This window comes from Phaethon aethereus, assembly GCF_964289735.1.
Source record: "Phaethon aethereus genome assembly, chromosome: W".
In the NCBI taxonomy this organism is placed as follows: domain Eukaryota; kingdom Metazoa; phylum Chordata; class Aves; order Phaethontiformes; family Phaethontidae; genus Phaethon; species Phaethon aethereus.
In genome coordinates, this window is record NC_138581.1 from 39,673,017 (window position 1) to 39,687,910 (window position 14,894).

The window sequence follows — 14,894 nt, forward strand, 5'->3', positions numbered from 1 at the left end:
TTATTCCCTGTATGATTAACGTTCTCAAATCCCTCATATTTTGTCTTCCTTGGGGTTGTTGATGATCCCAGTGGGGATCCACATTTGGCCATTTCTGATCTCCCGGGGGTCCTGCCTGATTCTGTCTTTCCCAAATTCTCATTCCAGCTTGTCTAATCATTCCCCTTTCCTCAACAGTGAATAGGATCCCTAAAATGGACTGTATTTCTTCCCAGGTATAAGTATTGGGGCCTAGGAATTGGTCCAATTTTTCAGCTACTCCGAGGGGATCATCTAATAGGGTCCCCAATTCTTTCTTGAAATTTCTTACATCTGTGGTATTTAATGGGACTGCCACAAACCCGATGCCTCCCTGATTGCCTCCGAGGGGTACTTCTCGTAAGGGATATAGAGAAGCTCCCTCAGATACAGCAGTCCTACTTCTCGTACATGCAGCCGGAGGTCGATCTAATTCCGGTGCTGTTGGTGGTGGAGGTAGAGGCAACGGTGGTACAAATAGAGGTACTACGGCCACCGGAGGGGGAGCCGCCGCCGGAGATGGATTATTAGAATATGGAGGCGGTAGGTTATCCAGTGGCTCCCATTTATCATCTTTTTCCTTTTCACTTTTCCCCTCTTCTTCTTCCTCAAACTTTTCATCTGTTTTTAATGTAAGTATTGAGGCTGGAAAAGAACGTAAAGTTCTGCCCCATAATCCTGCATAATCACTTTCCTCCTGACTAAAAGGTTCCTTTGAATTAACATATATATTTAAGGCCTGGCAGACCCAGTCTTCAAAAGATCCAAAAACAGGCCAAAAGACATGTGGTCTCAAAGGTTCTTTTGGCCATTCTACCATACAATATTGAACTAATTTTAATTTACTTTTTCCTTTTCTGGGGCCCCTATCATTCCAATTTTCAATCATTATTCCTAATGGACTCTCCGGAGGTATTTCTAGTAATTCGCTCCCTTTCTTCTGGTCCTGGGTTCTCAATTTCGTCTGACCCATCTAGGAATTTTTACTGTGGCAATTCCTACAGCCCTTGGCTACCAGTAAGGGTGTCTTGCAGGGGGTTTAGGACGTATCACCCACCCACGAATCCCATAGGAATCGCTTCGGTCCTTCACCGGCCAAGTCCCTCGCGGGAGATTGGAACCGCGGTTAGAAGACCTCCACAATCGCTTCGGAACTAGGTTCCATCTCAGTCACACTCTTACACACACAGGCAACCGAATCCTACCCAACCGAACGGTATACACCTTAAATACTTACGACTCCGTCGTCTTCGTTCGGATCTTCGCGCGCAGAATTACGGGCAAAATAAACTGCTGCAGCCGGCAAAGGAGCTCATAAAAAATCAAATTCTTTGCTTGCCCCTATTCAGGTTCAGGATGGCGTTAGTCCCGACCCGACCCGATCAGGAGCCACCAAAAGGTGGGGCACCCCTCCTAGATCAAGTCAGAATTCAGGAACCAAGACCATCCCGGACGAGCCCCCAATTGTTATAAATGATTTAGTCCCAAACAGGATTCCAATTCAAATTTACAATTTATTAAGCGAATAGAGGCAAGCAAACAGCGCTGGGTGCGCCGGGAGTCTCTGCTCCACCAAGACGCACGCGGTTCAGTTCCTGTTCCTGGTTTATATCCTGTCCGTTAATACATATTCATGAATAGGCGTGTCTTCTTCGGCGCATGCCCTCTTCTCCTTCTAGAATCTTCTCGAATCTTCCTCAGCGTGATCCTGTTCGCTAATACATATTCATGAATAGGCGTGTCTTCTAATACATATTAATGAACAGGCGTGTCTTCTTCAGCGCATGCCCTCGTCTCCTGCTAGAGTCTTCTCGAATCTTCCTCGGCGTGCCCCCAGGATGACCCCAAACCTTATGCATGCACTTTCTTTACACAATACTATGCGGTCAGTGGTCAAACTGGTTTGAGCTGATATACCAGCAAAGTAGTTTAACTTTCTCCTGTAAAATACCCCTTTTTATGGTGCAGGAGAAATCCATGAAAGTACAGAAGATTACACTTCATCACACGAATCAGATAAACATATTTCACATTGGGGATGTGTATGCTTAAGAACTCTTTGTAATATTTTGTTCATAGATAGTATCACTGCTGGTATAAGTAATCACTCGAGTACTTGTGTTTTTAACTTTATTAACATTATAGGATGAGAGTTTAACTAAGTATCTGCTATTATGTCTTATCAGCTGTTACAATTCAATTGTGCTTTAGTTAAAAATTTATTGCCTACTCCCATTGGGATGGATCTCACACTGGAAAAAAAATTTTTACAACATAGGGATCTACGCCAGTTGCTGGGATGTACCTGAGATGATGGACAAAGGACTTGAATCACCATTACACCATGAGGCAGAAGAGAGACATCATGTTTTGGACTGAATGAAGAAAGATGGAGAACATAGATGGTGGGAAGCCCTCCTCGGGTGGTCACCCACGGCAACATGCATTCTTAATCACATGCTACATCCCATTGTGTTCTTGTTGTCACTAACATGTTTATGTTTATTGCTTATAATCATACTCTACTTTAAGGTTTGGCACATAATGAAGCAAATAGCTCTAATACCATCACCCAGAGTATGCATGCTCACAACAGAGGAAAATATACTCCTCAGACCTGAAAGCCTCCCTATAACGGATAGACAAAAATTCCAACAAGACATATGGCAATGGGAAGGAACTGAAGAGCAGTTTTTGAAAGTTCTGAGACTTTAGAATGAAAAGATCTAAGTGAGACTTATTTGAAATATTAATTATTTTTCTTATTCTAAAGGAGGGATATGTTGGAGGTACATGAGGAATGAAGCTGGGGGTTTTGTTTAGTCTCTGTGAGTAGTTAACGAGTTAATGAGGCACAACCTTGAGGGAAGGAACAAGACAACCACAAAGAGAACCCTACTACTGAACTTTGCGCGAACTATCCTAATTAACATCTAATTAACATAGTAAAAACCCACCTTCGGGTAGGGAAAGCCCCCTACTCACAGAAGCCCCTTCCTCGCTGAGCATGCGCAGTAAAAAGAAGGACTCTGTGACTTTAAGTGGAGACGAGGCTTGGGAGAACCAGTGGGAACAAAGGTGACTGAGCTAACTCTAAAAAATATTGATAACTGTTGCTCGAAATGTATATTTTCCATGTGTTAACCAAGGTGTGCTAGCTTTGTGGGGTTACCACCTAGTACCCAACTCTGTGCAGATTTGGAATAAAAGCACATATCTTGGCTCTGTGTGTTTTTTGGCTCTCTGCACACTGGGTGAAAGAACCCATCTTTGGGACAACAAAAGTAGGCTGCAATTTTAAGAGGATATCAGCAAGTTCGTTTTAGTGCCATACTTGTGTCCTCAATCTTTTTTCTATTTCATTAAAAATGTGATGGGCAACATCTGTGCATAGTCAAATTCAAGAATAAAAGGGACCACATGGAAAGTAGCAACACCAGAGAAAAACACAAACTACATAAATTAAACGCAATAAAAGCATTAAACTGCAGTCAGCTAGGACCATACATGTAAGCAATATTAAAAAGATCCAGACTGACTGAAAGAAAAAAAATGTAGTCATCAGTTTATTATTACAATTTACTATTTGACAGGACCAAAGATTTGTATGAATAGATGCAGATGAGGCCTAGAAAAAGGAAGAAAAGGATTGTGATTCTTACTTTTAAATATGTCGGAAATGCTTGGGATTTGTGGTCATCTCCTATTCCTGCAAGGCACTAGAATCAGATCAAACCCCTCTCCTTAATTTGATTAGTTAAGTATGCGCTAAACATCCTGTTCAGTCAGAGAATACAGAGATATATAAAACAAGGACCTCTCAACTGAATCTCATTGTTGTCTTTAACAGTTCTCTCCTTGGCTTAGTTTTCCATGTTTTTAAATAGTGGATGATAACAACAGTATCTTCAGGGATGCTGAAAGTTTGCTTCAGTTATCATAAATGTGCTAAAGTGCTTTGATCTACCTGGAGAAAAACATTATAGAATCATTTCAATATAAGCATCATGATTATGATGATACATAAATTATGAGATACAACATGGCATACTTAGGCCAGTTGTATCTCAATTCTTGCAGTTGCTTTCATCTGCATAAGTGCTATAATGTATATCTGCTGTCACAAACTAAATAGTAAGAACTTGCTCAGGGCACAGTAACCTAAAATACACTATTAGTCCACTATACAGAAAATATTTTTTTAAAGAGCATTTATTAGGTTAATCTCTATTATAAATGCAAAGGGACACCTTTTATCTTTAATTTTAGTGATTATTTAGTTTAGTCACTCCTTCTGCTTCTCTCTGAAGCAGATCGTTAAGAGTAAACACAATATTATCTTCTTTTGCCTATTAGCTTTGTACCTATTATTGAGGACTTCTTAAATATGATTCTGGCACTTGTTACCGAAAAAGTCACGCTGAGAGAAGGGGTTAAGGGAATCTTAGCAGTTAATTAGTAGATAAGGTTTGAAATCTTGTTAGCTATTGCGTAAAGTAACTGAAACAAGAGATCTGTAGTTCCTTACAAAGACAGTTCCTGATAAACTGACAGGAGCAAGAAGATTTGTGGCTCCTCACAAGGACAGTCCCTGATAAGAATTAGGAACTTGCCTCAAGAAACTAGCTAAAACCGACCCTGCGGTTTGAGTAAGAACCAAGGGACAACCGAGTCTGCGCAGGGACAAAAGGTTACCAGCGGTGACGAAGAGGAACCACCAACCTTCATCCCCGCGACCCCCGACGACCACCACTAGGAGGCAATGCGCAAGCGCAGATGGGAGGGGTTCATGGAAATAACGTCTTGGAACTCATTTCAATACGAAGCGGGGACAGATCATGCATATGTATAGGCATATTGCGAAACTTTATGTATATGCAACACTTTGCTGTATATATTCGAAGTGCTGCGTTGGGTTGCGCATGGTTTTTGGTGGGACTACCCCCCCGTGCTGCCCAGCACTGAATAAACATACCTACTTTACAATCTTACAGATTGTGGAGTCTGTTTTCTGCACGTCAATGCAACTGATGCTACATGTAGTAAGTGGGTTGCACTGATAATGCAATGGGCTCAAACAGGAAAACCTGACCACCCAGGAATTCTGGAAGTAATCATGGACTGGCCAGAAGGCTGAAACTTGGCAGTGTCACCAGAGGGGGTGACTTGTGTTGAAGAGGCCCCTTTGTATTGATATAGAGACATAATTATCTGCTTTTAAACACTTAGATATTGATTTTTGTCAAGGACTGACTTGCTAAACAAAGGAAGTGATAACAGGAACTACAATGACAGTCTTATCACAGAACCAGCTAGAACTTGTTAACAACTGTTGAAATCATCAAGTAAGAAGAGAGCATGTGTAAATGACTGAAGTTCATCTAAAAGACAAAAGAAGAAGACAAGACCCCTGAAGAAGTAAAGGACCACCAGAGGCAGATCATTGATAACATAAACTACTGACGCAAACCTTTGGAACTACTCCACCTCACTTCATATGTATGTTTTGTATTGCGTAATCATATGAATATGTATGCTTTTGTGTAATAAATATTTGCCTGCTCGACGAAACATTGTGCAAGTTAGGAGGAGCGATCCCCCTTGCACCTGGCACCGTAATAAACATACCTGCTTTATAACTCTTTGGAGCTGCGAAATTTGTTTCCGCACGTCAGTATAATAAATTACCAGAAAACAAAAAGCAATATGCCCTGTTTACTGATCGGTCTTATCATACCGTGGGAAAACATCGAAGGTGGAAAGCTGCTGTATGGAGTCCTACACGATGAGTTGCAGAAGGTGAATCGAGTCAGTTTGCACAGGTGAAAGCCATCCAGCTGGCTTTAGATATGGCTGAACGAGAAAAATGGCCAGTACTCTATCTTTATACTGACTCAGGGATGGTGGCAAATGCTCTATGGGAGTGGCTACAGCAATGGAAGCAGAGCAACTGGCAACGCAGAGGCAAGCCCATCTGGGCTGCTGAATTGTGGCAAGATAACGCTGCCCAGCTAGAGAACCTGGTTGTAAAAATACGTCATGTAGATGCTCACGTACCCAAGAGCTGGGCCACTGAAGAACATCAAAACAACCAGCAGATGGACCAGGCTGCTAAGATTGAAGTGGCTCAGGTGGATCTGGACTGGCAACATAAGGGTGAATTATTTATAGCTCGGTGGGCCCATGACACCTCAGGCCATCAGGGAAGAGATGCAACATATAGATGGGCTCAGGATCGAGGGGTGGACTTGACCATGGATGCTATTGCACAGGTTATCCATGAATGTGAGACGTGTGCTGCGATCAAACAAGCCAAGCGGTTAAAGCCCCTCTGGTATGAAGGACGATGGTTGAAATATAAATATGGGGAGGCCTGGCAGATTGACTATATCACACTTCCACAAACTCGCCAAGGCAAGCGCTATGTGCTTACCATGGTGGAAGCAACCACCAGATGGCTGGAAACATATCCTGTGCCCCATGCCACCGCCCGGAACACTCTCCTGGGCCTTGAAAAGCAAGTCTTATGGCGACATGGCACCCCAGAAAGGATTGAATCAGACAACGGGACTTGTTTTTGAAACAATCTCATAAACACCAAGGAGCACGGCATTGAGTGGGTGTATCATATCCCCTATCATGCACCAGCTTCCGGAAAAATTGAACGATACAACGGACTGTTAAAGACTACACTGAGAGCAATGGGTGCTGGGACATTCAAGCATTGGGATACACATTTAGCAGAAGCCACTTGGCTAGTTAACAGTAGAGGATCTGCCAGTCAACCTGGCCCTGCCCAATCAAAATCCCTGCACACTGTAGAAGGAGATAAGATCCCCATAGTACATAAAAGGAACTGGTTGTGAAAAACAGTCTCGGTTATTCCTTCCTCAGGAAAGGGCAAACCTATTTGTGGGATTGTTTATGCTCAAGGACCTGGGTGCACATGGTGGGTAACGCGGAATGATGGGGAACTACAGTGTATTCCTCAAGGTGATTTAACCCTGCTTGAAAATAATCCATGATTGGAATTTTATGATGGCAGTATTACATGATGCTGTATGTCACCACTGCTCTGACTGCCATATGTCAAAGTTATTATAGCAGGAACCTCTTGCTGCTAGCCAAGTTAGATGCAAGAGGAAAAATTCACTGCAATGTTAAAAGTTAAGGCCTAGTCCAAAGGGACCAGGAGTGGGGAATGTAACAGCTATACCTTTAAATTGTTGTAACCCATGATTTGAGTTGCATGTTATAGGAATTGCTATAGCAGGAACCACCTGCACCAATGGAGGACAAGCCTTACAAGAAGCGGTGCAAGGGCAGCAGTGACCTGACCTGAGCTGACTTTGGTGCCCAGTAACTCCATGCAACATACCACCTCTCCTGTCCTGAGTGACCACCGTAACGGATGAAGCCCAAAGTCATGGGACTAAATTAACTCAATGGCCATTTTGTAGATATTTATAGACATTTTATGGACATTTTACAGGGGTAGTCCATAAACTAAGGGAATGATACCCCCATGTCTTATATCAAAGGATGAAGGGGGGTGGTGGTTAATGAAGTTGTATTGGATAGTGTGGTACCTGGGAAATGGTATGGAATGGGGTGGAGAATGTACTGGTTTTGGCTGTGATAGAGTCAATTTTCTTCTAGTATGGGGTTATGTTTTGGATTTGTGCTGGAAACAATATTGATAACACAGGGATGTTTTAGTTCTTGCTGGTAGGGCTTACATATAATCAAGGTCTTTTCTGCTCCTCACATTGCTCCGTCAGTTAGTAGGCTGGGGGTGCGCAAGAAGTTGGGAGGGGACATAGGTGGGACAGCTGACCTCAACTGACCGAAGGGATATTCCATACCATTTGACATCATGATCAGTAATAAAACTAGGGGGGAGATTGATGGGGGGGCTGCTGCTCAGGGACTGGCTGGGCATCGGTTGGTTGGTGGTGAGCAATTGTTTTCATTTGCATCATTTGTCTTTCTTGGGGTTTGTTTTTCTGTCTTTGTTATTTTCCTTTTCATTACCATTTATTAATTATAATTTTAATATTTTATTACTAAACTGTTTTTATCTCAACCCACACATTTTCTCACTTATACCCTTCTGAATGTCTCCCCCATCCCACCGAGGGGGGAGTGATCGAGGGGCTGTGTGGTGCTTAGTTGCCAGATGGGGTTAAACCACGACACCCGCTTAGTGGATGAGGGAAAGGCTGTGGATGTTGTCTACCTGGACTTTAGTAAAGCCTTTGACACTGTTTCCCACAGCATTCTCCTAGAGAAACTGGCTGCTCATGTCTTGGACAGGTGTACTCTTTGCTGGGTAAAAAACTGGCTGGATGGCAGAGCCCAGAGAGTCGTGGTGAATGGAGTTAAATCCAGTTGGCGGCCGGTCACAAGTGGTGTTCCCCAGGGCTCGGTTCTGGGGCCAGTTCTGTTTAATATCGTTATCAGTGATCTGTACGAGGGGATCGAGTGCTCCCTCAGTAAGTTTGCAGATGACACCAAGTTGGGTGGGAGTGTTGATCTGCTGGAGGGTAGGAGGGCCCTGCAGAGGGATCTGGACAGGCTGGATCGATGGGCAGAGGTCAACTGTATGAGGTTTAATAAGACCAAGTACCAGGTCCTGCACTTAGGTCACAACAACCCCATGCAACACTACAGGCTTGGGGAGGAGTGGCTGGAGAGCTGTCTGGCAGAAAAGGACCTGGGGGTGCTGGTTGACAGCTGGCTGAACATGACCCAGCAGTGTGCCCAGGTGGCCAAGGCCAACGGCATCCTGGCCTGTATCAGAAATAGTGTGGCCAGCGGGAGCAGGGCAGGGATCGTGCCCCTGTACTCGGCACTGGTGAGGCCGCACCTTGAATACTGTGTTCAGTTTGGGCCCCTCACTACAAGACAGACATTGAGGTGCTTGAAGTGTGTCCAAAGAAGGGCAACAAAATTGGTGAATGGTCTAGAGCACAAGTCTTCTGAGGAGCGTCTGAGGGAACTGGAGTTGTTCAGTCTGGAGAAGAGGAGGCTGAGAGGAGACCTTATCACTCTCTACAACTACCTGAAAGGAGGTTGTAGTGAGGTGGGTGTTGGTCTCTTCTCCCAAGTAACAAGCGATAGGACAAGAGGAAACGACCTTCAGTTCTGTGAGGGGAGCTTTAGATTGGATATTAGGAAAAAGGCATTGAGGTGCTGGAGTGTTTCCAAAGAAGAGCAATGAAGCTGGTGAAGGGTCTAAAGAACAAGTCCTAATGAGCCAAACAAGACATTGCATATGTATGATATGTTAAACAGGGCAAGTTTTTTTATCCACCCCTGTGGTGCTTTCCCTTGAGCGTCACCCCTGAGCAGGGCTCCCCTGCATCAGGTCCCCATTTTTACGAGCATTGGTGTTCAGGGGCTCCCACCATGGAAACACTATGCTTTCAATAAAGCCCAAGTTTTCACTTGATGTGTGTTGTGCCTCATCCCTGAAGGATCTGCACCTGCTTTTCACCTGTAAGAACTAACAAGATTCCTTCAGGAATCACAGGTCCCAGAGACTAGGGGGAAAGATTGGAGCAAGGAAGATGTGCCCTTGGTGGAAGAGGATCAGGTTAGAGAATACTTAAGCAACTTGGACATACATATGTCCATGGGCCCTGATGTGATGCATCCATGAGTGCTGAGGGAGCTGCAAGGCCATTCTCAATAATCTTTGATCAGTCATGGTGATAGAGAGAAGTGCCCGGGGACTGGAGGAAAGCAAATGTCACCCCCATCTTCAAGAAGGGCAAGAAGGAGGTTAGTGAATTAGTTCAATTCTGAAATGGGAGAGATCAATATTTCATTTCCATTTAGACCTGTTTCTACAGTTTCTATATGTCCTGAGGCAGATATCAATCAAGGTCATTTATTAAAGCTGGATCTTGACTACACTGAGCTTCAAGAGCAAATTAAAGTGGATTGTGACTGTGGTGCTTGACCAGTTGGATATACTGAGGAACTCCTGGAGAGCAAAGGGAAAGCAAAGTTCATATGAGGGCTGAAATTGCACAGCCTATCTCACTTTTCACAAGCACACTGGTGAAAACACTAATCATAGATTTCTAAGGAAAACCTCTAAGTTTTACATTCCACAGTCCAAAATGCAAGATATGCGTCCACACTGATGGCTATTATATGCCATTTAAAATAATTTGATTATTCTAAATCCACCTGTTTGCTATTAGGATAGATAGATTGGATATTTATATCCACCTTCACTCTTAAAATACACAAGAGTGGGTTAAATGTAGGGATGTTTGAGTAAGTAATATTTTGTCTCAGCAGTTGCACCAAAATATACAGCCTTTTCTCACCAACAAACTTTCACCTTTCTCTATGGACATCCAGTAGTTTCAAAAAACAATTCCTTTGTTTTGTTCTGTGTCTGTTGCATTGAAAACTGTGACAAAGATTTCATCTCTCAGACTGTCAGAGGAGAAAAAAATAGTCTTCCCTTTTTAACTACTAAGCCACCCCATAGAGCATTTGCCACCATCCAAGAGTCAGTAGAGAGATAAAGTACTGGCCATTTTTCTCATTCAGCAATATCTAAAGCCAGCTGGATGGCTTTCACCTGTGCAAACTGACTCGATTCACCTTCTGCAACTCATCGTGTAGGACTCCATACAGCAGCTTTCCACCTTCGATGTTTTCCCACGGTATGATAAGACTGATCAGTGAACAGGGCATATTGCTTTTTGTTTTCTGGTAATTTATTATACAGAGGGGCCTCTTCAACACAAGTCACCTCCTCTGGTGACACTACCAAGTTTCAGCCTTCTGACCAGTCCATGATTACTTCCAGAATTCCTGGGTGGTCAGGTTTTCCTGTTTGAGCCCATTGCATTATCAGTGCAATCCACTTACTCCATGTAGCATCAGTTGCATTATGCATAGAGCTGACCCTTTTTTTGAACATCCATCTGAGCACAGGCCATCAAGGTGCCAAAATCTTCAGTACCAACTACTTCTGAAGCAGCTCAAATTCCTTCATATGCTGCTAATTTTCCTTTTCAGTTGGATTTTAATGGGCTTCAGATCCTCTGTATCCCCGACTCCAAAATGCTAGGGGTTGACATCGGGTCTCCCCTGGTGCTTTCTGCCAGAAAAGAGGTGGGGCTGTTATCCCTGGCTGAGGTGTAACGCATGTTTTTTACATCTTGTCCTATCCGGACTGGCCCAAGTGCTACTGCATGAACTATCTCCTGTTTAATTTGTTGAAAGGCTTGCTGCTGCTCAGGGCCCCATTCAAAGTTGTTCTTCTTCCAGGTCACTCAATAGAGAGGGCTTACGATCAGACCTGGAATATGCATTCTCCAAAAACCCATGACACATAAGAAAGCTTGTCCTTCTTTTTTGTTAGTTGGTGGAGACGTAGCTGTTATTTTATCGATTACATCCATTGAGATATGACAACACCCATCTTGTCACTTTATTCTGAAAAACTGGTTTTCCTGTGCAGGTCCATTGACCTTACTTTGCTTTGTAGCAAAACCAGCTTTCAAAAGAATCTGGCTTATTCTTCTCCTCTTCTCAAACATTTCCTCCACTGTGTTGCCCCACACAATGTTGTCATCAATATACTGCAGGTGTTCAGGAGCTTCACCTTCTTCTACTGCAGTCTCTGTTAATCCATGACAAATAGTAGGGCTGTGTTTCCACCCCTGGGGCACTCGATTCCAGGTGTACTGGATACCCCTCCATGAGAAAGCAAACTGGCCTGCATTCTGTAGCCAAAGGGATCAAGAAAAACACACAAATACAAAACATAGCCCCATACTAGCTACTGTGAAAAAAAATAACTCTATCCTAGCCAAACCAGCACAGTGGGTCATCTTTTCATAGGAGATAAGGTTAGTCAAGCAGGACCTGCCTTTCATTAACCCGTGCTGACTGGGCCTGATCACCTGGGTGTCCTGTACATGCCATGTGATGGCACTCAAGATGATCTGCTCCATAACCTTCCTTGGCACCAAGGTCAGACTGACAGGCCTGTAGTTCCCGGGATCCTCCTTCTGGCCCTTCTTATAGATGGGCATCACATTTGCTAACCTCCAGCCAACTGGGACTTCCCCGGTTAGTCAGGACTGCTGATAAATGATTGAAAGTGGCTTAGTGAGCACTTCCACCAGCTCCCTCAGTACCCTTGGGTGGATCCCATCTGGCCCCATAGACTTGTGTGTGTCTAAGTGGTGTAGCAGGTGTCACTAACCATTTCCCCTTGGATTATGGGGGCTTCATTCTGCTCCCCATCCCTGTCTTCCAGCTCAGAGGGCTGGGTGCCCTGTGAACAACTGAGGCAAAGAAGGCATTAAAAACCTCAGCCTTCTCCTCATCCTTTGTCACTATGTTTTCCCCCACATCCAATAAAGGATGAATTCTCCTTAGCCCTCCTTTTGTTGCTAATGTGTTTACAGAACATTTTTTATCGTCTTTTACCACAGTAGTCAAATTAAGTTCTAGTTGGGCTTTGGCCCTTCTAATTTTCTCCCTGCATAGCCTCATGACATCCTTGTAGTCCTCCTGAGTGGCCTGCCCCTCCTTCCAAAGGTCATAAACTCTCTTTTTTGTTCCTGAGTTGAAGCCAAAGCTCTCTATTCATCCAGGCCTGTTTTCTTCCCTGCCGGCTCATCTTTTGGCACATAGGGACGGCTTTCTCCTGTGCCTTTAAGATTTCCTTCTTGAAGAATGTCCAGCCTTCCTGGACTCCTTTGCCCTTCAGGACTGCCTCCCAAGGGACTCTCCCAACCATGCTCCTAAACAGGCCAAAGTCTGCCCTCTGGAAGTCCAAGGTAGCAGTTCTGCTAACCATCCTTCTTGCTTCTACAAGAATCAAAAACTCTATCAATTTGTGATCACTGTGCCCAAGACAGCCTCCAACCATCACATCACCCACAAGTCCTTCTCTGTTCACAAACAACAGGTCCAGCGGGGAGCCTTCCCTAGTTGGCTCACTCACCAGCTGTGTCAGGAAGTTATCTTCCACACACTCCAGGAACCTCCTGGACTGTTTCCTCTCTGATGTATTTCCATCAGACATCTGGTAAGTTGAAGTCCCCCGTGAGAACAAGGACTAGCGATCGTGAGACTTCTCCCAGCTGCTTATAGAATATTTCATCTTCCATTTCATCCTGGTTGGGTGGTCTGTAACAGACTCCCACCATGATATCTGCCTCGTTGGCCTTCCCCCTGATTCTTATCCATAAACACTCAACCCTTTCGTCACCATCATCAAGCTCTAGACAGTCAGAACACTCCCTAACATACAGAGCCACCCCACCACCTCTCCTTCCTTGCCTATCCCTTCTGAAGAGTTTACAGCCATCCATTGAGGCACTCCAGTTGTGCGAGTCATCCCACCATGTTTCTGTGATTGCAACTATATCACAGCTTTCCTGCTGCACAGTGGCTTCCAACACTTCCTGTTTGTTGGCCATACTGTGTGCATTGGTGTAGATGCACTTCAGATGGGCTATTGATCCCACCACCTTTTTGGGGGGACAAGCCCTAATTCCTATGTGACTGTTCCCAGGTGCTTCCGTGGTTTCTAACACATCAACAACCCTTGCATCTTTGCTGCCGTGGGGATCTCCACCCCCTACATCCACTGAGATGGCTAAGGTGTTGTGCGCATTAGTACAGAGACATTTCAAATGTGTTCCAGTGTACTCAGCACATCGTGGAGCAGACCGAAGGACCTCGTTAGCACACCGTCCCTCAAACATTGGCATGCCACCCCATGGCTTATCACCAGTAGGCCTCCTTTTCTCCCTTTCCCCCTTCAGATCTAGTTTAAAGCTCTTTCAATGAACCCTGCTAACTCTTGCGCAAAGATCCTTTTCCCTCTCTGAGAAAGGTTTACCCCATCTGTTGCCAGCAGGCCTGGTGTCATGTAGACTAACCCATGATCAAAAAACTCAGAAACCTTCCAGTGAACACCATCCATGGGGCGAAGTAGAGGAAAAAAACACTTGTGCTCCTGATCCCTTAACCAGTCATCCCAAGGCCCTGAAGTCTCTTTTGATCACCCTTGGACTTCTTATTGCAACTTCATCGCTGCCTACATGAAAAAGCAGTAATGGATAATAATTCGAGGGCCGTACCAGGGTAGGAAGTTTTCTTTTCACATCTTTAACCTGGGCCCCAGGGAAGTAGCAGACTTCTCTAAGAAGTGGGTCTGGTCTGCATATTGGGCCTTCTATTCCCCTCAGGAGAGAGTCTCCTATGACAATAACCCATCTTTTTTTCCTAATGAAAGTGGTTTTGATGTCAGGCATAGGCCAACTTAACCTTGGCGACACCTCCAACCTAGATGGACCATCGTCCTCATCATTGTTCGGTTCCACTTGCAGAGCCTCATACCTATTATACAAGAGCACCTGGGAAGGTGGGGTAGTCACGGAGGAGATGAGCCTGCTGCACTGGGCAGGAACTTGTTGCCATTGCCCCCTATCCCTTAAGTCACAGAGTTCTGCTGGGTGGAGAGAGGATAGGGAATCGTCTGTATCACGTGTCCTGTCTGCCTGACAGGTCTGTCCCAGGGAAGACAGGGTGCGGTTCCAGTAGTCTATCTATCTCCCTCTCAGACTCCCTGATACTCCTCAACCTACTCACCTCCTCCTGGAGCTCTGCCACTAAGCTGAGGAGTTCCTCTACCTGGGCACACCTCCCACAGGTGTACTCACTACTGCCATCCAGTACTGGCATAAGAGTAGGGCACACTCTGCAGCCTGACACCTGGGTAGCAGCATGTTCCCATCCAAACTCTGTCAGCTTCCCCTTTGCTGACGCCACGTCCTGTTTGCCCACCCTGTTCACAGTACTCCTGGTCATTAGCACTCCCTAAG